The following is a 26,736-nucleotide window of genomic DNA, read 5'->3' as shown; positions in this document are numbered from 1 at the left end:
AAACAGTGCTCACCTCCCTGGGGTTAAGGCATGCCCTCGATCAATTCTCAGTATTGTAATAGGCAGAATTGCTGCTTTTGGTTAGGACAAGTAATCTTTTTTCCTAAATTATTACAATACAGAAATTCCTAGCCAAAAACAATTAGTTTTATGAAGAAATTATTTCATTGAAATAAATATCTATCGATCTGTCTATCTAGCTATCTTTCTATTCATCAATATATATATATATATAATCAGCTCACTTTACCATTTGCAGCTTATAACTATTAGCCACCAGGGGTCACTACTAACCAAAAGCAGTCATTCTACTTGTAAATCGTGCCAATCGAGTGGAACAGCGGCCTAGGATTCACCACTGCTTCATCTCATTTTCCAACAGATTGTAGACGTAAATTGGTTTTGATGGTACGCCTGTGCATGCTGAAATATTCAGAGCATATTCTGAATTTCAGTTAACACATCAGTAAGCATTTTGGCCATCAGTGAATTCAACCTTTTTTCTCAATCGGAATAGGCAAGGATAATGACAGATATATTTTACAATGTTAGAAAGTACATCATTTTATTTAATTGTGTGAATAAAAGGAATCTCCTCCCCGTCGGGGAATTGAACCCCGGTCTCCCGCGTGACAGGCGGGGATACTGACCACTATACTAACGAGGACTTATTGGCTTCAGTTAAACAGTGCTCATCTCCCTGGGGTTAAGGCATGCCCTCGATCAATTCTCAGTATTGTAATAGGCAGAATTGCTGCTTTTGGTTAGGACAAGTAATCTTTTTTCCTAAATTATTACAATACAGAAATTCCTAGCCAAAAACAATTAGTTTTATGAAGAAATTATTTCATTGAAATAAATATCTATCGATCTGTCTATCTAGCTATCTTTCTATTCATCAATATATATATTTATATATATATATATATATATATATAATCAGCTCACTTTACCATTTGCAGCTTATAACTATTAGCCACCAGGGGTCACTCCTAACCAAAAGCAGTCATTCTACTTGTAAATCGTGCCAATTGAGTGGAACAGCGGCCTAGGATTCACCACTGCTTCATCTCATTTTCCAACAGATTGTAGACGTAAATTGGTTTTGATGGTACGCCTGTGCATGCTGAAATATTCAGAGCATATTCTGAATTTCAGTTAACACATCAGTAAGCATTTTGGCCATCAGTGAATTCAACCTTTTTTCTCAATCGGAATAGGCAAGGATAATGACAGATATATTTTACAATGTTAGAAAGTACATCATTTTATTTAATTGTGTGAATAAAAGGAATCGCCTCCCCGTCGGGGAATTGAACCCCGGTCTCCCGCGTGACAGGCGGGGATACTGACCACTATACTAACGAGGACTTATTGGCTTCAGTTAAACAGTGCTCACCTCCCTGGGGTTAAGGCATGCCCTCGATCAATTCTCAGTATTGTAATAGGCAGAATTGCTGCTTTTGGTTAGGACAAGTAATCTTTTTTCCTAAATTATTACAATACAGAAATTCCTAGCCAAAAACAATTAGTTTTATGAAGAAATTATTTCATTGAAATAATATCTATCGATCTGTCTATCTAGCTATCTTTCTATTCATCAATATATATATTTATATATATATATATATATATAATCAGCTCACTTTACCATTTGCAGCTTATAACTATTAGCCACCAGGGGTCACTACTAACCAAAAGCAGTCATTCTACTTGTAAATCGTGCAAATCGAGTGGAACAGCGGCCTAGGATTCACCACTGCTTCATCTCATTTTCCAACAGATTGTAGACGTAAATTGGTTTTGATGGTACGCCTGTGCATGCTGAAATATTCAGAGCATATTCTGAATTTCAGTTAACACATCAGTAAGCATTTTGGCCATCAGTGAATTCAACCTTTTTTCTCAATCGGAATAGGCAAGGATAATGACAGATATATTTTACAATGTTAGAAAGTACATCATTTTATTTAATTGTGTGAATAAAAGGAATCACCTCCCCGTCGGGGAATTGAACCCCGGTCTCCCGCGTGACAGGCGGGGATACTGACCACTATACTAACGAGGACTTATTGGCTTCAGTTAAACAGTGCTCACCTCCCTGGGGTTAAGGCATGCCCTCGATCAATTCTCAGTATTGTAATAGGCAGAATTGCTGCTTTTGGTTAGGACAAGTAATCTTTTTTCCTAAATTATTACAATACAGAAATTCCTAGCCAAAAACAATTAGTTTTATGAAGAAATTATTTCATTGAAATAAATATCTATCGATCTGTCTATCTAGCTATCTTTCTATTCATCAATATATATATTTATATATATATATATATATATAATCAGCTCACTTTACCATTTGCAGCTTATAACTATTAGCCACCAGGGGTCACTACTAACCAAAAGCAGTCATTCTACTTGTAAATCGTGCCAATCGAGTGGAACAGCGGCCTAGGATTCACCACTGCTTCATCTCATTTTCCAACAGATTGTAGACGTAAATTGGTTTTGATGGTACGCCTGTGCATGCTGAAATATTCAGAGCATATTCTGAATTTCAGTTAACACATCAGTAAGCATTTTGGCCATCAGTGAATTCAACCTTTTTTCTCAATCGGAATAGGCAAGGATAATGACAGATATATTTTACAATGTTAGAAAGTACATCATTTTATTTAATTGTGTGAATAAAAGGAATCTCCTCCCCGTCGGGGAATTGAACCCCGGTCTCCCGCGTGACAGGCGGGGATACTGACCACTATACTAACGAGGACTTATTGGCTTCAGTTAAACAGTGCTCATCTCCCTGGGGTTAAGGCATGCCCTCGATCAATTCTCAGTATTGTAATAGGCAGAATTGCTGCTTTTGGTTAGGACAAGTAATCTTTTTTCCTAAATTATTACAATACAGAAATTCCTAGCCAAAAACAATTAGTTTTATGAAGAAATTATTTCATTGAAATAAATATCTATCGATCTGTCTATCTAGCTATCTTTCTATTCATCAATATATATATTTATATATATATATATATATATATATATAATCAGCTCACTTTACCATTTGCAGCTTATAACTATTAGCCACCAGGGATCACTACTAACCAAAAGCAGTCATTCTACTTGTAAATCGTGCCAATCGAGTGGAACAGCGGCCTAGGATTCACCACTGCTTCATCTCATTTTCCAACAGATTGTAGACGTAAATTGGTTTTGATGGTACGCCTGTGCATGCTGAAATATTCAGAGCATATTCTGAATTTCAGTTAACACATCAGTAAGCATTTTGGCCATCAGTGAATTCAACCTTTTTTCTCAATTGGAATAGGCAAGGATAATGACAGATATATTTTACAATGTTAGAAAGTACATCATTTTATTTAATTGTGTGAATAAAAGGAATCTCCTCCCCGTCGGGGAATTGAACCCCGGTCTCCCGCGTGACAGGCGGGGATACTGACCACTATACTAACGAGGACTTATTGGCTTCAGTTAAACAGTGCTCACCTCCCTGGGGTTAAGGCATGCCCTCGATCAATTCTCAGTATTGTAATAGGCAGAATTGCTGCTTTTGGTTAGGACAAGTAATCTTTTTTCCTAAATTATTACAATACAGAAATTCCTAGCCAAAAACAATTAGTTTTATGAAGAAATTATTTCATTGAAATAAATATCTATCGATCTGTCTATCTAGCTATCTTTCTATTCATCAATATATATATTTATATATATATATATATATATATATATATATATATATAATCAGCTCACTTTACCATTTGCAGCTTATAACTATTAGCCACCAGGGATCACTACTAACCAAAAGCAGTCATTCTACTTGTAAATCGTGCCAATCGAGTGGAACAGCGGCCTAGGATTCACCACTGCTTCATCTCATTTTCCAACAGATTGTAGACGTAAATTGGTTTTGATGGTACGCCTGTGCATGCTGAAATATTCAGAGCATATTCTGAATTTCAGTTAACACATCAGTAAGCATTTTGGCCATCAGTGAATTCAACCTTTTTTCTCAATTGGAATAGGCAAGGATAATGACAGATATATTTTACAATGTTAGAAAGTACATCATTTTATTTAATTGTGTGAATAAAAGGAATCTCCTCCCCGTCGGGGAATTGAACCCCGGTCTCCCGCGTGACAGGCGGGGATACTGACCACTATACTAACGAGGACTTATTGGCTTCAGTTAAACAGTGCTCATCTCCCTGGGGTTAAGGCATGCCCTCGATCAATTCTCAGTATTGTAATAGGCAGAATTGCTGCTTTTGGTTAGGACAAGTAATCTTTTTTCCTAAATTATTACAATACAGAAATTCCTAGCCAAAAACAATTAGTTTTATGAAGAAATTATTTCATTGAAATAAATATCTATCGATCTGTCTATCTAGCTATCTTTCTATTCATCAATATATATATATATATAATCAGCTCACTTTACCATTTGCAGCTTATAACTATTAGCCACCAGGGGTCACTACTAACCAAAAGCAGTCATTCTACTTGTAAATCGTGCCAATCGAGTGGAACAGCGGCCTAGGATTCACCACTGCTTCATCTCATTTTCCAACAGATTGTAGACGTAAATTGGTTTTGATGGTACGCCTGTGCATGCTGAAATATTCAGAGCATATTCTGAATTTCAGTTAACACATCAGTAAGCATTTTGGCCATCAGTGAATTCAACCTTTTTTCTCAATCGGAATAGGCAAGGATAATGACAGATATATTTTACAATGTTAGAAAGTACATCATTTTATTTAATTGTGTGAATAAAAGGAATCTCCTCCCCGTCGGGGAATTGAACCCCGGTCTCCCGCGTGACAGGCGGGGATACTGACCACTATACTAACGAGGACTTATTGGCTTCAGTTAAACAGTGCTCATCTCCCTGGGGTTAAGGCATGCCCTCGATCAATTCTCAGTATTGTAATAGGCAGAATTGCTGCTTTTGGTTAGGACAAGTAATCTTTTTTCCTAAATTATTACAATACAGAAATTCCTAGCCAAAAACAATTAGTTTTATGAAGAAATTATTTCATTGAAATGAATATCTATCGATCTGTCTATCTAGCTATCTTTCTATTCATCAATATATATATTTATATATATAAATATATATAATCAGCTCACTTTACCATTTGCAGCTTATAACTATTAGCCACCAGGGATCACTACTAACCAAAAGCAGTCATTCTACTTGTAAATCGTGCCAATCGAGTGGAACAGCGGCCTAGGATTCACCACTGCTTCATCTCATTTTCCAACAGATTGTAGACGTAAATTGGTTTTGATGGTACGCCTGTGCATGCTGAAATATTCAGAGCATATTCTGAATTTCAGTTAACACATCAGTAAGCATTTTGGCCATCAGTGAATTCAACCTTTTTTCTCAATCGGAATAGGCAAGGATAATGACAGATATATTTTACAATGTTAGAAAGTACATCATTTTATTTAATTGTGTGAATAAAAGGAATCTCCTCCCCGTCGGGGAATTGAACCCCGGTCTCCCGCGTGACAGGCGGGGATACTGACCACTATACTAACGAGGACTTATTGGCTTCAGTTAAACAGTGCTCATCTCCCTGGGGTTAAGGCATGCCCTCGATCAATTCTCAGTATTGTAATAGGCAGAATTGCTGCTTTTGGTTAGGACAAGTAATCTTTTTTCCTAAATTATTACAATACAGAAATTCCTAGCCAAAAACAATTAGTTTTATGAAGAAATTATTTCATTGAAATAAATATCTATCGATCTGTCTATCTAGCTATCTTTCTATTCATCAATATATATATTTATATATATATATATATATATATATATAATCAGCTCACTTTACCATTTGCAGCTTATAACTATTAGCCACCAGGGATCACTACTAACCAAAAGCAGTCATTCTACTTGTAAATCGTGCCAATCGAGTGGAACAGCGGCCTAGGATTCACCACTGCTTCATCTCATTTTCCAACAGATTGTAGACGTAAATTGGTTTTGATGGTACGCCTGTGCATGCTGAAATATTCAGAGCATATTCTGAATTTCAGTTAACACATCAGTAAGCATTTTGGCCATCAGTGAATTCAACCTTTTTTCTCAATTGGAATAGGCAAGGATAATGACAGATATATTTTACAATGTTAGAAAGTACATCATTTTATTTAATTGTGTGAATAAAAGGAATCTCCTCCCCGTCGGGGAATTGAACCCCGGTCTCCCGCGTGACAGGCGGGGATACTGACCACTATACTAACGAGGACTTATTGGCTTCAGTTAAACAGTGCTCACCTCCCTGGGGTTAAGGCATGCCCTCGATCAATTCTCAGTATTGTAATAGGCAGAATTGCTGCTTTTGGTTAGGACAAGTAATCTTTTTTCCTAAATTATTACAATACAGAAATTCCTAGCCAAAAACAATTAGTTTTATGAAGAAATTATTTCATTGAAATAAATATCTATCGATCTGTCTATCTAGCTATCTTTCTATTCATCAATATATATATTTATATATATATATATATATATATATATATATATATATATATAATCAGCTCACTTTACCATTTGCAGCTTATAACTATTAGCCACCAGGGATCACTACTAACCAAAAGCAGTCATTCTACTTGTAAATCGTGCCAATCGAGTGGAACAGCGGCCTAGGATTCACCACTGCTTCATCTCATTTTCCAACAGATTGTAGACGTAAATTGGTTTTGATGGTACGCCTGTGCATGCTGAAATATTCAGAGCATATTCTGAATTTCAGTTAACACATCAGTAAGCATTTTGGCCATCAGTGAATTCAACCTTTTTTCTCAATTGGAATAGGCAAGGATAATGACAGATATATTTTACAATGTTAGAAAGTACATCATTTTATTTAATTGTGTGAATAAAAGGAATCTCCTCCCCGTCGGGGAATTGAACCCCGGTCTCCCGCGTGACAGGCGGGGATACTGACCACTATACTAACGAGGACTTATTGGCTTCAGTTAAACAGTGCTCATCTCCCTGGGGTTAAGGCATGCCCTCGATCAATTCTCAGTATTGTAATAGGCAGAATTGCTGCTTTTGGTTAGGACAAGTAATCTTTTTTCCTAAATTATTACAATACAGAAATTCCTAGCCAAAAACAATTAGTTTTATGAAGAAATTATTTCATTGAAATAAATATCTATCGATCTGTCTATCTAGCTATCTTTCTATTCATCAATATATATATTTATATATATATATATATATATATATAATCAGCTCACTTTACCATTTGCAGCTTATAACTATTAGCCACCAGGGGTCACTACTAACCAAAAGCAGTCATTCTACTTGTAAATCGTGCCAATCGAGTGGAACAGCGGCCTAGGATTCACCACTGCTTCATCTCATTTTCCAACAGATTGTAGACGTAAATTGGTTTTGATGGTACGCCTGTGCATGCTGAAATATTCAGAGCATATTCTGAATTTCAGTTAACACATCAGTAAGCATTTTGGCCATCAGTGAATTCAACCTTTTTTCTCAATCGGAATAGGCAAGGATAATGACAGATATATTTTACAATGTTAGAAAGTACATCATTTTATTTAATTGTGTGAATAAAAGGAATCTCCTCCCCGTCGGGGAATTGAACCCCGGTCTCCCGCGTGACAGGCGGGGATACTGACCACTATACTAACGAGGACTTATTGGCTTTAGTTAAACAGTGCTCATCTCCCTGGGGTTAAGGCATGCCCTCGATCAATTCTCAGTATTGTAATAGGCAGAATTGCTGCTTTTGGTTAGGACAAGTAATCTTTTTTCCTAAATTATTACAATACAGAAATTCCTAGCCAAAAACAATTAGTTTTATGAAGAAATTATTTCATTGAAATAAATATCTATCGATCTGTCTATCTAGCTATCTTTCTATTCATCAATATATATATTTATATATATATATATATATAATCAGCTCACTTTACCATTTGCAGCTTATAACTATTAGCCACCAGGGGTCACTACTAACCAAAAGCAGTCATTCTACTTGTAAATCGTGCAAATCGAGTGGAACAGCGGCCTAGGATTCACCACTGCTTCATCTCATTTTCCAACAGATTGTAGACGTAAATTGGTTTTGATGGTACGCCTGTGCATGCTGAAATATTCAGAGCATATTCTGAATTTCAGTTAACACATCAGTAAGCATTTTGGCCATCAGTGAATTCAACCTTTTTTCTCAATCGGAATAGGCAAGGATAATGACAGATATATTTTACAATGTTAGAAAGTACATCATTTTATTTAATTGTGTGAATAAAAGGAATCGCCTCCCCGTCGGGGAATTGAACCCCGGTCTCCCGCGTGACAGGCGGGGATACTGACCACTATACTAACGAGGACTTATTGGCTTCAGTTAAACAGTGCTCACCTCCCTGGGGTTAAGGCATGCCCTCGATCAATTCTCAGTATTGTAATAGGCAGAATTGCTGCTTTTGGTTAGGACAAGTAATCTTTTTTCCTAAATTATTACAATACAGAAATTCCTAGCCAAAAACAATTAGTTTTATGAAGAAATTATTTCATTGAAATAAATATCTATCGATCTGTCTATCTAGCTATCTTTCTATTCATCAATATATATATATATATAATCAGCTCACTTTACCATTTGCAGCTTATAACTATTAGCCACCAGGGGTCACTACTAACCAAAAGCAGTCATTCTACTTGTAAATCGTGCCAATCGAGTGGAACAGCGGCCTAGGATTCACCACTGCTTCATCTCATTTTCCAACAGATTGTAGACGTAAATTGGTTTTGATGGTACGCCTGTGCATGCTGAAATATTCAGAGCATATTCTGAATTTCAGTTAACACATCAGTAAGCATTTTGGCCATCAGTGAATTCAACCTTTTTTCTCAATCGGAATAGGCAAGGATAATGACAGATATATTTTACAATGTTAGAAAGTACATCATTTTATTTAATTGTGTGAATAAAAGGAATCTCCTCCCCGTCGGGGAATTGAACCCCGGTCTCCCGCGTGACAGGCGGGGATACTGACCACTATACTAACGAGGACTTATTGGCTTCAGTTAAACAGTGCTCATCTCCCTGGGGTTAAGGCATGCCCTCGATCAATTCTCAGTATTGTAATAGGCAGAATTGCTGCTTTTGGTTAGGACAAGTAATCTTTTTTCCTAAATTATTACAATACAGAAATTCCTAGCCAAAAACAATTAGTTTTATGAAGAAATTATTTCATTGAAATGAATATCTATCGATCTGTCTATCTAGCTATCTTTCTATTCATCAATATATATATTTATATATATAAATATATATAATCAGCTCACTTTACCATTTGCAGCTTATAACTATTAGCCACCAGGGATCACTACTAACCAAAAGCAGTCATTCTACTTGTAAATCGTGCCAATCGAGTGGAACAGCGGCCTAGGATTCACCACTGCTTCATCTCATTTTCCAACAGATTGTAGACGTAAATTGGTTTTGATGGTACGCCTGTGCATGCTGAAATATTCAGAGCATATTCTGAATTTCAGTTAACACATCAGTAAGCATTTTGGCCATCAGTGAATTCAACCTTTTTTCTCAATCGGAATAGGCAAGGATAATGACAGATATATTTTACAATGTTAGAAAGTACATCATTTTATTTAATTGTGTGAATAAAAGGAATCTCCTCCCCGTCGGGGAATTGAACCCTGGTCTCCCGCGTGACAGGCGGGGATACTGACCACTATACTAACGAGGACTTATTGGCTTCAGTTAAACAGTGCTCATCTCCCTGGGGTTAAGGCATGCCCTCGATCAATTCTCAGTATTGTAATAGGCAGAATTGCTGCTTTTGGTTAGGACAAGTAATCTTTTTTCCTAAATTATTACAATACAGAAATTCCTAGCCAAAAACAATTAGTTTTATGAAGAAATTATTTCCTTGAAATAAATATCTATCGATCTGTCTATCTAGCTATCTTTCTATTCATCAATATATATATTTATATATATATATATATATATATATAATCAGCTCACTTTACCATTTGCAGCTTATAACTATTAGCCACCAGGGGTCACTACTAACCAAAAGCAGTCATTCTACTTGTAAATCGTGCCAATCGAGTGGAACAGCGGCCTAGGATTCACCACTGCTTCATCTCATTTTCCAACAGATTGTAGACGTAAATTGGTTTTGATGGTACGCCTGTGCATGCTGAAATAGTCAGAGCATATTCTGAATTTCAGTTAACACATCAGTAAGCATTTTGGCCATCAGTGAATTCAACCTTTTTTCTCAATCGGAATAGGCAAGGATAATGACAGATATATTTTACAATGTTAGAAAGTACATCATTTTATTTAATTGTGTGAATAAAAGGAATCTCCTCCCCGTCGGGGAATTGAACCCCGGTCTCCCGCGTGACAGGCGGGGATACTGACCACTATACTAACGAGGACTTATTGGCTTCAGTTAAACAGTGCTCATCTCCCTGGGGTTAAGGCATGCCCTCGATCAATTCTCAGTATTGTAATAGGCAGAATTGCTGCTTTTGGTTAGGACAAGTAATCTTTTTTCCTAAATTATTACAATACAGAAATTCCTAGCCAAAAACAATTAGTTTTATGAAGAAATTATTTCATTGAAATAAATATCTATCGATCTGTCTATCTAGCTATCTTTCTATTCATCAATATATATATTTATATATATATATTATCAGCTCACTTTACCATTTGCAGCTTATAACTATTAGCCACCAGGGGTCACTACTAACCAAAAGCAGTCATTCTACTTGTAAATCGTGCCAATCGAGTGGAACAGCGGCCTAGGATTCACCACTGCTTCATCTCATTTTCCAACAGATTGTAGACGTAAATTGGTTTTGATGGTACGCCTGTGCATGCTGAAATATTCAGAGCATATTCTGAATTTCAGTTAACACATCAGTAAGCATTTTGGCCATCAGTGAATTCAACCTTTTTTCTCAATCGGAATAGGCAAGGATAATGACAGATATATTTTACAATGTTAGAAAGTACATCATTTTATTTAATTGTGTGAATAAAAGGAATCTCCTCCCCGTCGGGGAATTGAACCCCGGTCTCCCGCGTGACAGGTGGGGATACTGACCACTATACTAACGAGGACTTATTGGCTTTAGTTAAACAGTGCTCATCTCCCTGGGGTTAAGGCATGCCCTCGATCAATTCTCAGTATTGTAATAGGCAGAATTGCTGCTTTTGGTTAGGACAAGTAATCTTTTTTCCTAAATTATTACAATACAGAAATTCCTAGCCAAAAACAATTAGTTTTATGAAGAAATTATTTCATTGAAATAAATATCTATCGATCTGTCTATCTAGCTATCTTTCTATTCATCAATATATATATTTATATATATAAATATATATAATCAGCTCACTTTACCATTTGCAGCTTATAACTATTAGCCACCAGGGGTCACTACTAACCAAAAGCAGTCATTCTACTTGTAAATCGTGCCAATCGAGTGGAACAGCGGCCTAGGATTCACCACTGCTTCATCTCATTTTCCAACAGATTGTAGACGTAAATTGGTTTTGATGGTACGCCTGTGCATGCTGAAATAGTCAGAGCATATTCTGAATTTCAGTTAACACATCAGTAAGCATTTTGGCCATCAGTGAATTCAACCTTTTTTCTCAATCGGAATAGGCAAGGATAATGACAGATATATTTTACAATGTTAGAAAGTACATCATTTTATTTAATTGTGTGAATAAAAGGAATCTCCTCCCCGTCGGGGAATTGAACCCCGGTCTCCCGCGTGACAGGCGGGGATACTGACCACTATACTAACGAGGACTTATTGGCTTCAGTTAAACAGTGCTCATCTCCCTGGGGTTAAGGCATGCCCTCGATCAATTCTCAGTATTGTAATAGGCAGAATTGCTGCTTTTGGTTAGGACAAGTAATCTTTTTTCCTAAATTATTACAATACAGAAATTCCTAGCCAAAAACAATTAGTTTTATGAAGAAATTATTTCATTGAAATAAATATCTATCGATCTGTCTATCTAGCTATCTTTCTATTCATCAATATATATATTTATATATATATATTATCAGCTCACTTTACCATTTGCAGCTTATAACTATTAGCCACCAGGGGTCACTACTAACCAAAAGCAGTCATTCTACTTGTAAATCGTGCCAATCGAGTGGAACAGCGGCCTAGGATTCACCACTGCTTCATCTCATTTTCCAACAGATTGTAGACGTAAATTGGTTTTGATGGTACGCCTGTGCATGCTGAAATATTCAGAGCATATTCTGAATTTCAGTTAACACATCAGTAAGCATTTTGGCCATCAGTGAATTCAACCTTTTTTCTCAATCGGAATAGGCAAGGATAATGACAGATATATTTTACAATGTTAGAAAGTACATCATTTTATTTAATTGTGTGAATAAAAGGAATCTCCTCCCCGTCGGGGAATTGAACCCCGGTCTCCCGCGTGACAGGTGGGGATACTGACCACTATACTAACGAGGACTTATTGGCTTTAGTTAAACAGTGCTCATCTCCCTGGGGTTAAGGCATGCCCTCGATCAATTCTCAGTATTGTAATAGGCAGAATTGCTGCTTTTGGTTAGGACAAGTAATCTTTTTTCCTAAATTATTACAATACAGAAATTCCTAGCCAAAAACAATTAGTTTTATGAAGAAATTATTTCATTGAAATAAATATCTATCGATCTGTCTATCTAGCTATCTTTCTATTCATCAATATATATATTTATATATATATATATATATAATCAGCTCACTTTACCATTTGCAGCTTATAACTATTAGCCACCAGGGATCACTACTAACCAAAAGCAGTCATTCTACTTGTAAATCGTGCCAATCGAGTGGAACAGCGGCCTAGGATTCACCACTGCTTCATCTCATTTTCCAACAGATTGTAGACGTAAATTGGTTTTGATGGTACGCCTGTGCATGCTGAAATATTCAGAGCATATTCTGAATTTCAGTTAACACATCAGTAAGCATTTTGGCCATCAGTGAATTCAACCTTTTTTCTCAATCGGAATAGGCAAGGATAATGACAGATATATTTTACAATGTTAGAAAGTACATCATTTTATTTAATTGTGTGAATAAAAGGAATCTCCTCCCCGTCGGGGAATTGAACCCCGGTCTCCCGCGTGACAGGCGGGGATACTGACCACTATACTAACGAGGACTTATTGGCTTCAGTTAAACAGTGCTCATCTCCCTGGGGTTAAGGCATGCCCTCGATCAATTCTCAGTATTGTAATAGGCAGAATTGCTGCTTTTGGTTAGGACAAGTAATCTTTTTTCCTAAATTATTACAATACAGAAATTCCTAGCCAAAAACAATTAGTTTTATGAAGAAATTATTTCATTGAAATAAATATCTATCGATCTGTCTATCTAGCTATCTTTCTATTCATCAATATATATATTTATATATATATATAATCAGCTCACTTTACCATTTGCAGCTTATAACTATTAGCCACCAGGGGTCACTACTAACCAAAAGCAGTCATTCTACTTGTAAATCGTGCCAATCGAGTGGAACAGCGGCCTAGGATTCACCACTGCTTCATCTCATTTTCCAACAGATTGTAGACGTAAATTGGTTTTGATGGTACGCCTGTGCATGCTGAAATATTCAGAGCATATTCTGAATTTCAGTTAACACATCAGTAAGCATTTTGGCCATCAGTGAATTCAACCTTTTTTCTCAATCGGAATAGGCAAGGATAATGACAGATATATTTTACAATGTTAGAAAGTACATCATTTTATTTAATTGTGTGAATAAAAGGAATCTCCTCCCCGTCGGGGAATTGAACCCCGGTCTCCCGCGTGACAGGCGGGGATACTGACCACTATACTAACGAGGACTTATTGGCTTTAGTTAAACAGTGCTCATCTCCCTGGGGTTAAGGCATGCCCTCGATCAATTCTCAGTATTGTAATAGGCAGAATTGCTGCTTTTGGTTAGGACAAGTAATCTTTTTTCCTAAATTATTACAATACAGAAATTCCTAGCCAAAAACAATTAGTTTTATGAAGAAATTATTTCATTGAAATAAATATCTATCGATCTGTCTATCTAGCTATCTTTCTATTCATCAATATATATATTTATATATATATATATATATAATCAGCTCACTTTACCATTTGCAGCTTATAACTATTAGCCACCAGGGATCACTACTAACCAAAAGCAGTCATTCTACTTGTAAATCGTGCCAATCGAGTGGAACAGCGGCCTAGGATTCACCACTGCTTCATCTCATTTTCCAACAGATTGTAGACGTAAATTGGTTTTGATGGTACGCCTGTGCATGCTGAAATATTCAGAGCATATTCTGAATTTCAGGTAACACATCAGTAAGCATTTTGGCCATCAGTGAATTCAACCTTTTTTCTCAATCGGAATAGGCAAGGATAATGACAGATATATTTTACAATGTTAGAAAGTACATCATTTTATTTAATTGTGTGAATAAAAGGAATCTCCTCCCCGTCGGGGAATTGAACCCCGGTCTCCCGCGTGACAGGCGGGGATACTGACCACTATACTAACGAGGACTTATTGGCTTTAGTTAAACAGTGCTCATCTCCCTGGGGTTAAGGCATGCCCTCGATCAATTCTCAGTATTGTAATAGGCAGAATTGCTGCTTTTGGTTAGGACAAGTAATCTTTTTTCCTAAATTATTACAATACAGAAATTCCTAGCCAAAAACAATTAGTTTTATGAAGAAATTATTTCATTGAAATAAATATCTATCGATCTGTCTATCTAGCTATCTTTCTATTCATCAATATATATATTTATATATATATATATATATAATCAGCTCACTTTACCATTTGCAGCTTATAACTATTAGCCACCAGGGATCACTACTAACCAAAAGCAGTCATTCTACTTGTAAATCGTGCCAATCGAGTGGAACAGCGGCCTAGGATTCACCACTGCTTCATCTCATTTTCCAACAGATTGTAGACGTAAATTGGTTTTGATGGTACGCCTGTGCATGCTGAAATATTCAGAGCATATTCTGAATTTCAGTTAACACATCAGTAAGCATTTTGGCCATCAGTGAATTCAACCTTTTTTCTCAATCGGAATAGGCAAGGATAATGACAGATATATTTTACAATGTTAGAAAGTACATCATTTTATTTAATTGTGTGAATAAAAGGAATCTCCTCCCCGTCGGGGAATTGAACCCCGGTCTCCCGCGTGACAGGCAGGGATACTGACCACTATACTAACGAGGACTTATTGGCTTCAGTTAAACAGTGCTCATCTCCCTGGGGTTAAGGCATGCCCTCGATCAATTCTCAGTATTGTAATAGGCAGAATTGCTGCTTTTGGTTAGGACAAGTAATCTTTTTTCCTAAATTATTACAATACAGAAATTCCTAGCCAAAAACAATTAGTTTTATGAAGAAATTATTTCATTGAAATAAATATCTATCGATCTGTCTATCTAGCTATCTTTCTATTCATCAATATATATATTTATATATATATATAATCAGCTCACTTTACCATTTGCAGCTTATAACTATTAGCCACCAGGGGTCACTACTAACCAAAAGCAGTCATTCTACTTGTAAATCGTGCCAATCGAGTGGAACAGCGGCCTAGGATTCACCACTGCTTCATCTCATTTTCCAACAGATTGTAGACGTAAATTGGTTTTGATGGTACGCCTGTGCATGCTGAAATATTCAGAGCATATTCTGAATTTCAGTTAACACATCAGTAAGCATTTTGGCCATCAGTGAATTCAACCTTTTTTCTCAATCGGAATAGGCAAGGATAATGACAGATATATTTTACAATGTTAGAAAGTACATCATTTTATTTAATTGTGTGAATAAAAGGAATCTCCTCCCCGTCGGGGAATTGAACCCCGGTCTCCCGCGTGACAGGCGGGGATACTGACCCCTATACTAACGAGGACTTATTGGCTTTAGTTAAACAGTGCTCATCTCCCTGGGGTTAAGGCATGCCCTCGATCAATTCTCAGTATTGTAATAGGCAGAATTGCTGCTTTTGGTTAGGACAAGTAATCTTTTTTCCTAAATTATTACAATACAGAAATTCCTAGCCAAAAACAATTAGTTTTATGAAGAAATTATTTCATTGAAATAAATATCTATCGATCTGTCTATCTAGCTATCTTTCTATTCATCAATATATATATTTATATATATATATATATATAATCAGCTCACTTTACCATTTGCAGCTTATAACTATTAGCCACCAGGGATCACTACTAACCAAAAGCAGTCATTCTACTTGTAAATCGTGCCAATCGAGTGGAACAGCGGCCTAGGATTCACCACTGCTTCATCTCATTTTCCAACAGATTGTAGACGTAAATTGGTTTTGATGGTACGCCTGTGCATGCTGAAATATTCAGAGCATATTCTGAATTTCAGGTAACACATCAGTAAGCATTTTGGCCATCAGTGAATTCAACCTTTTTTCTCAATCGGAATAGGCAAGGATAATGACAGATATATTTTACAATGTTAGAAAGTACATCATTTTATTTAATTGTGTGAATAAAAGGAATCTCCTCCCCGTCGGGGAATTGAACCCCGGTCTCCCGCGTGACAGGCGGGGATACTGACCACTATACTAACGAGGACTTATTGGCTTCAGTTAAACAGTGCTCATCTCCCTGGGGTTAAGGCATGCCCTCGATCAATTCTCAGTATTGTAATAGGCAGAATTGCTGCTTTTGGTTAGGACAAGTAATCTTTTTTCCTAAATTATTACAATACAGAAATTCCTAGCCAAAAACAATTAGTTTTATGAAGAAATTATTTCATTGAAATAAATATCTATCGATCTGTCTATCTAGCTATCTTTCTATTCATCAATATATATATATATATATATATAATCAGCTCACTTTACCATTTGCAGCTTATAACTATTAGCCACCAGGGGTCACTACTAACCAAAAGCAGTCATTCTACTTGTAAATCGTGCCAATCGAGTGGAACAGCGGCCTAGGATTCACCACTGCTTCATCTCATTTTCCAACAGATTGTAGACGTAAATTGGTTTTGATGGTACGCCTGTGCATGCTGAAATATTCAGAGCATATTCTGAATTTCAGTTAACACATCAGTAAGCATTTTGGCCATCAGTGAATTCAACCTTTTTTCTCAATCGGAATAGGCAAGGATAATGACAGATATATTTTACAATGTTAGAAAGTACATCATTTTATTTAATTGTGTGAATAAAAGGAATCTCCTCCCCGTCGGGGAATTGAACCCCGGTCTCCCGCGTGACAGGCGGGGATACTGACCACTATACTAACGAGGACTTATTGGCTTCAGTTAAACAGTGCTCATCTCCCTGGGGTTAAGGCATGCCCTCGATCAATTCTCAGTATTGTAATAGGCAGAATTGCTGCTTTTGGTTAGGACAAGTAATCTTTTTTCCTAAATTATTACAATACAGAAATTCCTAGCCAAAAACAATTAGTTTTATGAAGAAATTATTTCATTGAAATAAATATCTATCGATCTGTCTATCTAGCTATCTTTCTATTCATCAATATATATATTTATATAAATATATATATATATAATCAGCTCACTTTACCATTTGCAGCTTATAACTATTAGCCACCAGGGGTCACTACTAACCAAAAGCAGTCATTCTACTTGTAAATCGTGCCAATCGAGTGGAACAGCGGCCTAGGATTCACCACTGCTTCATCTCATTTTCCAACAGATTGTAGACGTAAATTGGTTTTGATGGTACGCCTGTGCATGCTGAAATATTCAGAGCATATTCTGAATTTCAGTTAACACATCAGTAAGCATTTTGGCCATCAGTGAATTCAACCTTTTTTCTCAATCGGAATAGGCAAGGATAATGACAGATATATTTTACAATGTTAGAAAGTACATCATTTTATTTAATTGTGTGAATAAAAGGAATCTCCTCCCCGTCGGGGAATTGAACCCCGGTCTCCCGCGTGACAGGCGGGGATACTGACCACTATACTAACGAGGACTTATTGGCTTCAGTTAAACAGTGCTCATCTCCCTGGGGTTAAGGCATGCCCTCGATCAATTCTCAGTATTGTAATAGGCAGAATTGCTGCTTTTGGTTAGGACAAGTAATCTTTTTTCCTAAATTATTACAATACAGAAATTCCTAGCCAAAAACAATTAGTTTTATGAAGAAATTATTTCATTGAAATAAATATCTATCGATCTGTCTATCTAGCTATCTTTCTATTCATCAATATATATATTTATATATATATATAATCAGCTCACTTTACCATTTGCAGCTTATAACTATTAGCCACCAGGGGTCACTACTAACCAAAAGCAGTCATTCTACTTGTAAATCGTGCCAATCGAGTGGAACAGCGGCCTAGGATTCACCACTGCTTCATCTCATTTTCCAACAGATTGTAGACGTAAATTGGTTTTGATGGTACGCCTGTGCATGCTGAAATATTCAGAGCATATTCTGAATTTCAGTTAACACATCAGTAAGCATTTTGGCCATCAGTGAATTCAACCTTTTTTCTCAATCGGAATAGGCAAGGATAATGACAGATATATTTTACAATGTTAGAAAGTACATCATTTTATTTAATTGTGTGAATAAAAGGAATCTCCTCCCCGCCGGGGAATTGAACCCCGGTCTCCCGCGTGACAGGCGGGGATACTGACCACTATACTAACGAGGACTTATTGGCTTTAGTTAAACAGTGCTCATCTCCCTGGGGTTAAGGCATGCCCTCGATCAATTCTCAGTATTGTAATAGGCAGAATTGCTGCTTTTGGTTAGGACAAGTAATCTTTTTTCCTAAATTATTACAATACAGAAATTCCTAGCCAAAAACAATTAGTTTTATGAAGAAATTATTTCATTGAAATAAATATCTATCGATCTGTCTATCTAGCTATCTTTCTATTCATCAATATATATATTTATATATATATATATATATATAATCAGCTCACTTTACCATTTGCAGCTTATAACTATTAGCCACCAGGGATCACTACTAACCAAAAGCAGTCATTCTACTTGTAAATCGTGCCAATCGAGTGGAACAGCGGCCTAGGATTCACCACTGCTTCATCTCATTTTCCAACAGATTGTAGACGTAAATTGGTTTTGATGGTACGCCTGTGCATGCTGAAATATTCAGAGCATATTCTGAATTTCAGTTAACACATCAGTAAGCATTTTGGCCATCAGTGAATTCAACCTTTTTTCTCAATCGGAATAGGCAAGGATAATGACAGATATATTTTACAATGTTAGAAAGTACATCATTTTATTTAATTGTGTGAATAAAAGGAATCTCCTCCCCGTCGGGGAATTGAACCCCGGTCTCCCGCGTGACAGGCGGGGATACTGACCACTATACTAACGAGGACTTATTGGCTTCAGTTAAACAGTGCTCATCTCCCTGGGGTTAAGGCATGCCCTCGATCAATTCTCAGTATTGTAATAGGCAGAATTGCTGCTTTTGGTTAGGACAAGTAATCTTTTTTCCTAAATTATTACAATACAGAAATTCCTAGCCAAAAACAATTAGTTTTATGAAGAAATTATTTCATTGAAATAAATATCTATCGATCTGTCTATCTAGCTATCTTTCTATTCATCAATATATATATATATATATAATCAGCTCACTTTACCATTTGCAGCTTATAACTATTAGCCACCAGGGGTCACTACTAACCAAAAGCAGTCATTCTACTTGTAAATCGTGCCAATCGAGTGGAACAGCGGCCTAGGATTCACCACTGCTTCATCTCATTTTCCAACAGATTGTAGACGTAAATTGGTTTTGATGGTACGCCTGTGCATGCTGAAATATTCAGAGCATATTCTGAATTTCAGTTAACACATCAGTAAGCATTTTGGCCATCAGTGAATTCAACCTTTTTTCTCAATCGGAATAGGCAAGGATAATGACAGATATATTTTACAATGTTAGAAAGTACATCATTTTATTTAATTGTGTGAATAAAAGGAATCTCCTCCCCGTCGGGGAATTGAACCCCGGTCTCCCGCGTGACAGGCGGGGATACTGACCACTATACTAACGAGGACTTATTGGCTTCAGTTAAACAGTGCTCATCTCCCTGGGGTTAAGGCATGCCCTCGATCAATTCTCAGTATTGTAATAGGCAGAATTGCTGCTTTTGGTTAGGACAAGTAATCTTTTTTCCTAAATTATTACAATACAGAAATTCCTAGCCAAAAACAATTAGTTTTATGAAGAAATTATTTCATTGAAATAAATATCTATCGATCTGTCTATCTAGCTATCTTTCTATTCATCAATATATATATTTATATATATATATATATATATACTCAGCTCACTTTACCATTTGCAGCTTATAACTATTAGCCACCAGGGGTCACTACTAACCAAAAGCAGTCATTCTACTTGTAAATCGTGCCAATCGAGTGGAACAGCGGCCTAGGATTCACCACTGCTTCATCTCATTTTCCAACAGATTGTAGACGTAAATTGGTTTTGATGGTACGCCTGTGCATGCTGAAATATTCAGAGCATATTCTGAATTTCAGTTAACACATCAGTAAGCATTTTGGCCATCAGTGAATTCAACCTTTTTTCTCAATCGGAATAGGCAAGGATAATGACAGATATATTTTACAATGTTAGAAAGTACATCATTTTATTTAATTGTGTGAATAAAAGGAATCTCCTCCCCGTCGGGGAATTGAACCCCGGTCTCCCGCGTGACAGGCGGGGATACTGACCACTATACTAACGAGGACTTATTGGCTTCAGTTAAACAGTGCTCATCTCCCTGGGGTTAAGGCATGCCCTCGATCAATTCTCAGTATTGTAATAGGCAGAATTGCTGCTTTTGGTTAGGACAAGTAATCTTTTTTCCTAAATTATTACAATACAGAAATTCCTAGCCAAAAACAATTAGTTTTATGAAGAAATTATTTCATTGAAATAAATATCTATCGATCTGTCTATCTAGCTATCTTTCTATTCATCAATATATATATTTATATAAATATATATATATATATAATCAGCTCACTTTACCATTTGCAGCTTATAACTATTAGCCACCAGGGGTCACTACTAACCAAAAGCAGTCATTCTACTTGTAAATCGTGCCAATCGAGTGGAACAGCGGCCTAGGATTCACCACTGCTTCATCTCATTTTCCAACAGATTGTAGACGTAAATTGGTTTTGATGGTACGCCTGTGCATGCTGAAATATTCAGAGCATATTCTGAATTTCAGTTAACACATCAGTAAGCATTTTGGCCATCAGTGAATTCAACCTTTTTTCTCAATCGGAATAGGCAAGGATAATGACAGATATATTTTACAATGTTAGAAAGTACATCATTTTATTTAATTGTGTGAATAAAAGGAATCTCCTCCCCGTCGGGGAATTGAACCCCGGTCTCCCGCGTGACAGGCGGGGATACTGACCACTATACTAACGAGGACTTATTGGCTTCACTTAAACAGTGCTCATCTCCCTGGGGTTAAGGCATGCCCTCGATCAATTCTCAGTATTGTAATAGGCAGAATTGCTGCTTTTGGTTAGGACAAGTAATCTTTTTTCCTAAATTATTACAATACAGAAATTCCTAGCCAAAAACAATTAGTTTTATGAAAAAATTATTTCATTGAAATAAATATCTATCGATCTCTCTATCTAGCTATCTTTCTATTCATCAATATATATATTTATATATATATATAATCAGCTCACTTTACCATTTGCAGCTTATAACTATTAGCCACCAGGGGTCACTACTAACCAAAAGCAGTCATTCTACTTGTAAATCGTGCCAATCGAGTGGAACAGCGGCCTAGGATTCACCACTGCTTCATCTCATTTTCCAACAGATTGAAGACGTAAATTGGTTTTGATGGTACGCCTGTGCATGCTGAAATATTCAGAGCATATTCTGAATTTCAGTTAACACATCAGTAAGCATTTTGGCCATCAGTGAATTCAACCTTTTTTCTCAATCGGAATAGGCAAGGATAATGACAGATATATTTTACAATGTTAGAAAGTACATCATTTTATTTAATTGTGTGAATAAAAGGAATCTCCTCCCCGTCGGGGAATTGAACCCCGGTCTCCCGCGTGACAGGCGGGGATACTGACCACTATACTAACGAGGACTTATTGGCTTTAGTTAAACAGTGCTCATCTCCCTGGGGTTAAGGCATGCCCTCGATCAATTCTCAGTATTGTAATAGGCAGAATTGCTGCTTTTGGTTAGGACAAGTAATCTTTTTTCCTAAATTATTACAATACAGAAATTCCTAGCCAAAAACAATTAGTTTTATGAAGAAATTATTTCATTGAAATAAATATCTATCGATCTGTCTATCTAGCTATCTTTCTATTCATCAATATATATATTTATATATATATATATATATATAATCAGCTCACTTTACCATTTGCAGCTTATAACTATTAGCCACCAGGGATCACTACTAACCAAAAGCAGTCATTCTACTTGTAAATCGTGCCAATCGAGTGGAACAGCGGCCTAGGATTCACCACTGCTTCATCTCATTTTCCAACAGATTGTAGACGTAAATTGGTTTTGATGGTACGCCTGTGCATGCTGAAATATTCAGAGCATATTCTGAATTTCAGTTAACACATCAGTAAGCATTTTGGCCATCAGTGAATTCAACCTTTTTTCTCAATCGGAATAGGCAAGGATAATGACAGATATATTTTACAATGTTAGAAAGTACATCATTTTATTTAATTGTGTGAATAAAAGGAATCTCCTCCCCGTCGGGGAATTGAACCCCGGTCTCCCGCGTGACAGGCGGGGATACTGACCACTATACTAACGAGGACTTATTGGCTTCAGTTAAACAGTGCTCATCTCCCTGGGGTTAAGGCATGCCCTCGATCAATTCTCAGTATTGTAATAGGCAGAATTGCTGCTTTTGGTTAGGACAAGTAATCTTTTTTCCTAAATTATTACAATACAGAAATTCCTAGCCAAAAACAATTAGTTTTATGAAGAAATTATTTCATTGAAATAAATATCTATCGATCTGTCTATCTAGCTATCTTTCTATTCATCAATATATATATATATATATAATCAGCTCACTTTACCATTTGCAGCTTATAACTATTAGCCACCAGGGGTCACTACTAACCAAAAGCAGTCATTCTACTTGTAAATCGTGCCAATCGAGTGGAACAGCGGCCTAGGATTCACCACTGCTTCATCTCATTTTCCAACAGATTGTAGACGTAAATTGGTTTTGATGGTACGCCTGTGCATGCTGAAATATTCAGAGCATATTCTGAATTTCAGTTAACACATCAGTAAGCATTTTGGCCATCAGTGAATTCAACCTTTTTTCTCAATCGGAATAGGCAAGGATAATGACAGATATATTTTACAATGTTAGAAAGTACATCATTTTATTTAATTGTGTGAATAAAAGGAATCTCCTCCCCGTCGGGGAATTGAACCCCGGTCTCCCGCGTGACAGGCGGGGATACTGACCACTATACTAACGAGGACTTATTGGCTTCAGTTAAACAGTGCTCATCTCCCTGGGGTTAAGGCATGCCCTCGATCAATTCTCAGTATTGTAATAGGCAGAATTGCTGCTTTTGGTTAGGACAAGTAATCTTTTTTCCTAAATTATTACAATACAGAAATTCCTAGCCAAAAACAATTAGTTTTATGAAGAAATTATTTCATTGAAATAAATATCTATCGATCTGTCTATCTAGCTATCTTTCTATTCATCAATATATATATATATATATAATCAGCTCACTTTACCATTTGCAGCTTATAACTATTAGCCACCAGGGGTCACTACTAACCAAAAGCAGTCATTCTACTTGTAAATCGTGCCAATCGAGTGGAACAGTGGCCTAGGATTCACCACTGCTTCATCTCATTTTCCAACAGATTGTAGACGTAAATTGGTTTTGATGGTACGCCTGTGCATGCTGAAATATTCAGAGCATATTCTGAATTTCAGTTAACACATCAGTAAGCATTTTGGCCATCAGTGAATTCAACCTTTTTTCTCAATCGGAATAGGCAAGGATAATGACAGATATATTTTACAATGTTAGAAAGTACATCATTTTATTTAATTGTGTGAATAAAAGGAATCTCCTCCCCGTCGGGGAATTGAACCCCGGTCTCCCGCGTGACAGGCGGGGATACTGACCACTATACTAACGAGGACTTATTGGCTTCAGTTAAACAGTGCTCATCTCCCTGGGGTTAAGGCATGCCCTCGATCAATTCTCAGTATTGTAATAGGCAGAATTGCTGCTTTTGGTTAGGACAAGTAATCTTTTTTCCTAAATTATTACAATACAGAAATTCCTAGCCAAAAACAATTAGTTTTATGAAGAAATTATTTCATTGAAATAAATATCTATCGATCTGTCTATCTAGCTATCTTTCTATTCATCAATATATATATTTATATATATATATATATATATACTCAGCTCACTTTACCATTTGCAGCTTATAACTATTAGCCACCAGGGGTCACTACTAACCAAAAGCAGTCATTCTACTTGTAAATCGTGCCAATCGAGTGGAACAGCGGCCTAGGATTCACCACTGCTTCATCTCATTTTCCAACAGATTGTAGACGTAAATTGGTTTTGATGGTACGCCTGTGCATGCTGAAATATTCAGAGCATATTCTGAATTTCAGTTAACACATCAGTAAGCATTTTGGCCATCAGTGAATTCAACCTTTTTTCTCAATCGGAATAGGCAAGGATAATGACAGATATATTTTACAATGTTAGAAAGTACATCATTTTATTTAATTGTGTGAATAAAAGGAATCTCCTCCCCGTCGGGGAATTGAACCCCGGTCTCCCGCGTGACAGGCGGGGATACTGACCACTATACTAACGAGGACTTATTGGCTTCAGTTAAACAGTGCTCATCTCCCTGGGGTTAAGGCATGCCCTCGATCAATTCTCAGTATTGTAATAGGCAGAATTGCTGCTTTTGGTTAGGACAAGTAATCTTTTTTCCTAAATTATTACAATACAGAAATTCCTAGCCAAAAACAATTAGTTTTATGAAGAAATTATTTCATTGAAATAAATATCTATCGATCTGTCTATCTAGCTATCTTTCTATTCATCAATATATATATTTATATAAATATATATATATATATAATCAGCTCACTTTACCATTTGCAGCTTATAACTATTAGCCACCAGGGGTCACTACTAACCAAAAGCAGTCATTCTACTTGTAAATCGTGCCAATCGAGTGGAACAGCGGCCTAGGATTCACCACTGCTTCATCTCATTTTCCAACAGATTGTAGACGTAAATTGGTTTTGATGGTACGCCTGTGCATGCTGAAATATTCAGAGCATATTCTGAATTTCAGTTAACACATCAGTAAGCATTTTGGCCATCAGTGAATTCAACCTTTTTTCTCAATCGGAATAGGCAAGGATAATGACAGATATATTTTACAATGTTAGAAAGTACATCATTTTATTTAATTGTGTGAATAAAAGGAATCTCCTCCCCGTCGGGGAATTGAACCCCGGTCTCCCGCGTGACAGGCGGGGATACTGACCACTATACTAACGAGGACTTATTGGCTTCACTTAAACAGTGCTCATCTCCCTGGGGTTAAGGCATGCCCTCGATCAATTCTCAGTATTGTAATAGGCAGAATTGCTGCTTTTGGTTAGGACAAGTAATCTTTTTTCCTAAATTATTACAATACAGAAATTCCTAGCCAAAAACAATTAGTTTTATGAAAAAATTATTTCATTGAAATAAATATCTATCGATCTCTCTATCTAGCTATCTTTCTATTCATCAATATATATATTTATATATATATATAATCAGCTCACTTTACCATTTGCAGCTTATAACTATTAGCCACCAGGGGTCACTACTAACCAAAAGCAGTCATTCTACTTGTAAATCGTGCCAATCGAGTGGAACAGCGGCCTAGGATTCACCACTGCTTCATCTCATTTTCCAACAGATTGTAGACGTAAATTGGTTTTGATGGTACGCCTGTGCATGCTGAAATATTCAGAGCATATTCTGAATTTCAGTTAACACATCAGTAAGCATTTTGGCCATCAGTGAATTCAACCTTTTTTCTCAATCGGAATAGGCAAGGATAATGACAGATATATTTTACAATGTTAGAAAGTACATCATTTTATTTAATTGTGTGAATAAAAGGAATCTCCTCCCCGTCGGGGAATTGAACCCCGGTCTCCCGCGTGACAGGCGGGGATACTGACCACTATACTAACGAGGACTTATTGGCTTCAGTTAAACAGTGCTCATCTCCCTGGGGTTAAGGCATGCCCTCGATCAATTCTCAGTATTGTAATAGGCAGAATTGCTGCTTTTGGTTAGGACAAGTAATCTTTTTTCCTAAATTATTACAATACAGAAATTCCTAGCCAAAAACAATTAGTTTTATGAAGAAATTATTTCATTGAAATAAATATCTATCGATCTGTCTATCTAGCTATCTTTCTATTCATCAATATATATATTTATATATATATATTATCAGCTCACTTTACCATTTGCAGCTTATAACTATTAGCC

General features: G+C 36.5%; 32 non-coding genes across 32 annotated transcripts; all 32 read right to left on the bottom strand.

The window, feature by feature from the left end:
* Window positions 1-595: 595 nt before the first annotated feature.
* TRNAD-GUC (transfer RNA aspartic acid (anticodon GUC)) lies at window positions 596-667 on the bottom strand. Its single transcript has one exon. It is a non-coding gene; the product is annotated as a tRNA-Asp (tRNA).
* A 631-nt stretch (window positions 668-1,298) lies between these two features.
* Window positions 1,299-1,370, bottom strand: TRNAD-GUC (transfer RNA aspartic acid (anticodon GUC)). Its single transcript has one exon. It is a non-coding gene; the product is annotated as a tRNA-Asp (tRNA).
* A 626-nt stretch (window positions 1,371-1,996) lies between these two features.
* Window positions 1,997-2,068, bottom strand: TRNAD-GUC (transfer RNA aspartic acid (anticodon GUC)). The gene has a single exon. It is a non-coding gene; the product is annotated as a tRNA-Asp (tRNA).
* Window positions 2,069-2,695: 627 nt separating this feature from the next.
* TRNAD-GUC (transfer RNA aspartic acid (anticodon GUC)) lies at window positions 2,696-2,767 on the bottom strand. The gene has a single exon. It is a non-coding gene; the product is annotated as a tRNA-Asp (tRNA).
* A 633-nt stretch (window positions 2,768-3,400) lies between these two features.
* Window positions 3,401-3,472, bottom strand: TRNAD-GUC (transfer RNA aspartic acid (anticodon GUC)). The gene has a single exon. It is a non-coding gene; the product is annotated as a tRNA-Asp (tRNA).
* A 643-nt stretch (window positions 3,473-4,115) lies between these two features.
* Window positions 4,116-4,187, bottom strand: TRNAD-GUC (transfer RNA aspartic acid (anticodon GUC)). Its single transcript has one exon. It is a non-coding gene; the product is annotated as a tRNA-Asp (tRNA).
* Window positions 4,188-4,798: 611 nt separating this feature from the next.
* On the bottom strand, window positions 4,799-4,870 carry TRNAD-GUC (transfer RNA aspartic acid (anticodon GUC)). The gene has a single exon. It is a non-coding gene; the product is annotated as a tRNA-Asp (tRNA).
* Window positions 4,871-5,495: 625 nt separating this feature from the next.
* On the bottom strand, window positions 5,496-5,567 carry TRNAD-GUC (transfer RNA aspartic acid (anticodon GUC)). Its single transcript has one exon. It is a non-coding gene; the product is annotated as a tRNA-Asp (tRNA).
* Window positions 5,568-6,200: 633 nt separating this feature from the next.
* Window positions 6,201-6,272, bottom strand: TRNAD-GUC (transfer RNA aspartic acid (anticodon GUC)). The gene has a single exon. It is a non-coding gene; the product is annotated as a tRNA-Asp (tRNA).
* Window positions 6,273-6,919: 647 nt separating this feature from the next.
* On the bottom strand, window positions 6,920-6,991 carry TRNAD-GUC (transfer RNA aspartic acid (anticodon GUC)). The gene has a single exon. It is a non-coding gene; the product is annotated as a tRNA-Asp (tRNA).
* A 631-nt stretch (window positions 6,992-7,622) lies between these two features.
* On the bottom strand, window positions 7,623-7,694 carry TRNAD-GUC (transfer RNA aspartic acid (anticodon GUC)). The gene has a single exon. It is a non-coding gene; the product is annotated as a tRNA-Asp (tRNA).
* Window positions 7,695-8,319: 625 nt separating this feature from the next.
* On the bottom strand, window positions 8,320-8,391 carry TRNAD-GUC (transfer RNA aspartic acid (anticodon GUC)). Its single transcript has one exon. It is a non-coding gene; the product is annotated as a tRNA-Asp (tRNA).
* A 611-nt stretch (window positions 8,392-9,002) lies between these two features.
* TRNAD-GUC (transfer RNA aspartic acid (anticodon GUC)) lies at window positions 9,003-9,074 on the bottom strand. Its single transcript has one exon. It is a non-coding gene; the product is annotated as a tRNA-Asp (tRNA).
* Window positions 9,075-10,402: 1,328 nt separating this feature from the next.
* On the bottom strand, window positions 10,403-10,474 carry TRNAD-GUC (transfer RNA aspartic acid (anticodon GUC)). The gene has a single exon. It is a non-coding gene; the product is annotated as a tRNA-Asp (tRNA).
* Window positions 10,475-11,790: 1,316 nt separating this feature from the next.
* On the bottom strand, window positions 11,791-11,862 carry TRNAD-GUC (transfer RNA aspartic acid (anticodon GUC)). Its single transcript has one exon. It is a non-coding gene; the product is annotated as a tRNA-Asp (tRNA).
* Window positions 11,863-13,178: 1,316 nt separating this feature from the next.
* Window positions 13,179-13,250, bottom strand: TRNAD-GUC (transfer RNA aspartic acid (anticodon GUC)). Its single transcript has one exon. It is a non-coding gene; the product is annotated as a tRNA-Asp (tRNA).
* A 619-nt stretch (window positions 13,251-13,869) lies between these two features.
* Window positions 13,870-13,941, bottom strand: TRNAD-GUC (transfer RNA aspartic acid (anticodon GUC)). The gene has a single exon. It is a non-coding gene; the product is annotated as a tRNA-Asp (tRNA).
* A 625-nt stretch (window positions 13,942-14,566) lies between these two features.
* Window positions 14,567-14,638, bottom strand: TRNAD-GUC (transfer RNA aspartic acid (anticodon GUC)). Its single transcript has one exon. It is a non-coding gene; the product is annotated as a tRNA-Asp (tRNA).
* A 2,013-nt stretch (window positions 14,639-16,651) lies between these two features.
* On the bottom strand, window positions 16,652-16,723 carry TRNAD-GUC (transfer RNA aspartic acid (anticodon GUC)). Its single transcript has one exon. It is a non-coding gene; the product is annotated as a tRNA-Asp (tRNA).
* Window positions 16,724-17,340: 617 nt separating this feature from the next.
* TRNAD-GUC (transfer RNA aspartic acid (anticodon GUC)) lies at window positions 17,341-17,412 on the bottom strand. Its single transcript has one exon. It is a non-coding gene; the product is annotated as a tRNA-Asp (tRNA).
* A 627-nt stretch (window positions 17,413-18,039) lies between these two features.
* TRNAD-GUC (transfer RNA aspartic acid (anticodon GUC)) lies at window positions 18,040-18,111 on the bottom strand. The gene has a single exon. It is a non-coding gene; the product is annotated as a tRNA-Asp (tRNA).
* Window positions 18,112-19,429: 1,318 nt separating this feature from the next.
* Window positions 19,430-19,501, bottom strand: TRNAD-GUC (transfer RNA aspartic acid (anticodon GUC)). The gene has a single exon. It is a non-coding gene; the product is annotated as a tRNA-Asp (tRNA).
* Window positions 19,502-20,114: 613 nt separating this feature from the next.
* On the bottom strand, window positions 20,115-20,186 carry TRNAD-GUC (transfer RNA aspartic acid (anticodon GUC)). The gene has a single exon. It is a non-coding gene; the product is annotated as a tRNA-Asp (tRNA).
* A 627-nt stretch (window positions 20,187-20,813) lies between these two features.
* Window positions 20,814-20,885, bottom strand: TRNAD-GUC (transfer RNA aspartic acid (anticodon GUC)). Its single transcript has one exon. It is a non-coding gene; the product is annotated as a tRNA-Asp (tRNA).
* A 629-nt stretch (window positions 20,886-21,514) lies between these two features.
* TRNAD-GUC (transfer RNA aspartic acid (anticodon GUC)) lies at window positions 21,515-21,586 on the bottom strand. The gene has a single exon. It is a non-coding gene; the product is annotated as a tRNA-Asp (tRNA).
* Window positions 21,587-22,205: 619 nt separating this feature from the next.
* Window positions 22,206-22,277, bottom strand: TRNAD-GUC (transfer RNA aspartic acid (anticodon GUC)). The gene has a single exon. It is a non-coding gene; the product is annotated as a tRNA-Asp (tRNA).
* Window positions 22,278-22,904: 627 nt separating this feature from the next.
* TRNAD-GUC (transfer RNA aspartic acid (anticodon GUC)) lies at window positions 22,905-22,976 on the bottom strand. Its single transcript has one exon. It is a non-coding gene; the product is annotated as a tRNA-Asp (tRNA).
* A 613-nt stretch (window positions 22,977-23,589) lies between these two features.
* Window positions 23,590-23,661, bottom strand: TRNAD-GUC (transfer RNA aspartic acid (anticodon GUC)). Its single transcript has one exon. It is a non-coding gene; the product is annotated as a tRNA-Asp (tRNA).
* A 613-nt stretch (window positions 23,662-24,274) lies between these two features.
* On the bottom strand, window positions 24,275-24,346 carry TRNAD-GUC (transfer RNA aspartic acid (anticodon GUC)). The gene has a single exon. It is a non-coding gene; the product is annotated as a tRNA-Asp (tRNA).
* Window positions 24,347-24,973: 627 nt separating this feature from the next.
* On the bottom strand, window positions 24,974-25,045 carry TRNAD-GUC (transfer RNA aspartic acid (anticodon GUC)). The gene has a single exon. It is a non-coding gene; the product is annotated as a tRNA-Asp (tRNA).
* Window positions 25,046-25,674: 629 nt separating this feature from the next.
* TRNAD-GUC (transfer RNA aspartic acid (anticodon GUC)) lies at window positions 25,675-25,746 on the bottom strand. Its single transcript has one exon. It is a non-coding gene; the product is annotated as a tRNA-Asp (tRNA).
* A 619-nt stretch (window positions 25,747-26,365) lies between these two features.
* Window positions 26,366-26,437, bottom strand: TRNAD-GUC (transfer RNA aspartic acid (anticodon GUC)). Its single transcript has one exon. It is a non-coding gene; the product is annotated as a tRNA-Asp (tRNA).
* Between the last annotated feature and the right edge of the window lie 299 nt (window positions 26,438-26,736).

The sequence above is a fragment of the Lissotriton vulgaris genome, chromosome 1_1, assembly GCF_964263255.1.
Source record: "Lissotriton vulgaris chromosome 1_1, aLisVul1.2, whole genome shotgun sequence".
NCBI classification, from domain to species: domain Eukaryota; kingdom Metazoa; phylum Chordata; class Amphibia; order Caudata; family Salamandridae; genus Lissotriton; species Lissotriton vulgaris.
Note: the sequence above shows the minus strand (reverse complement) of the source record. Positions and strands in the feature narration are given on the sequence as shown.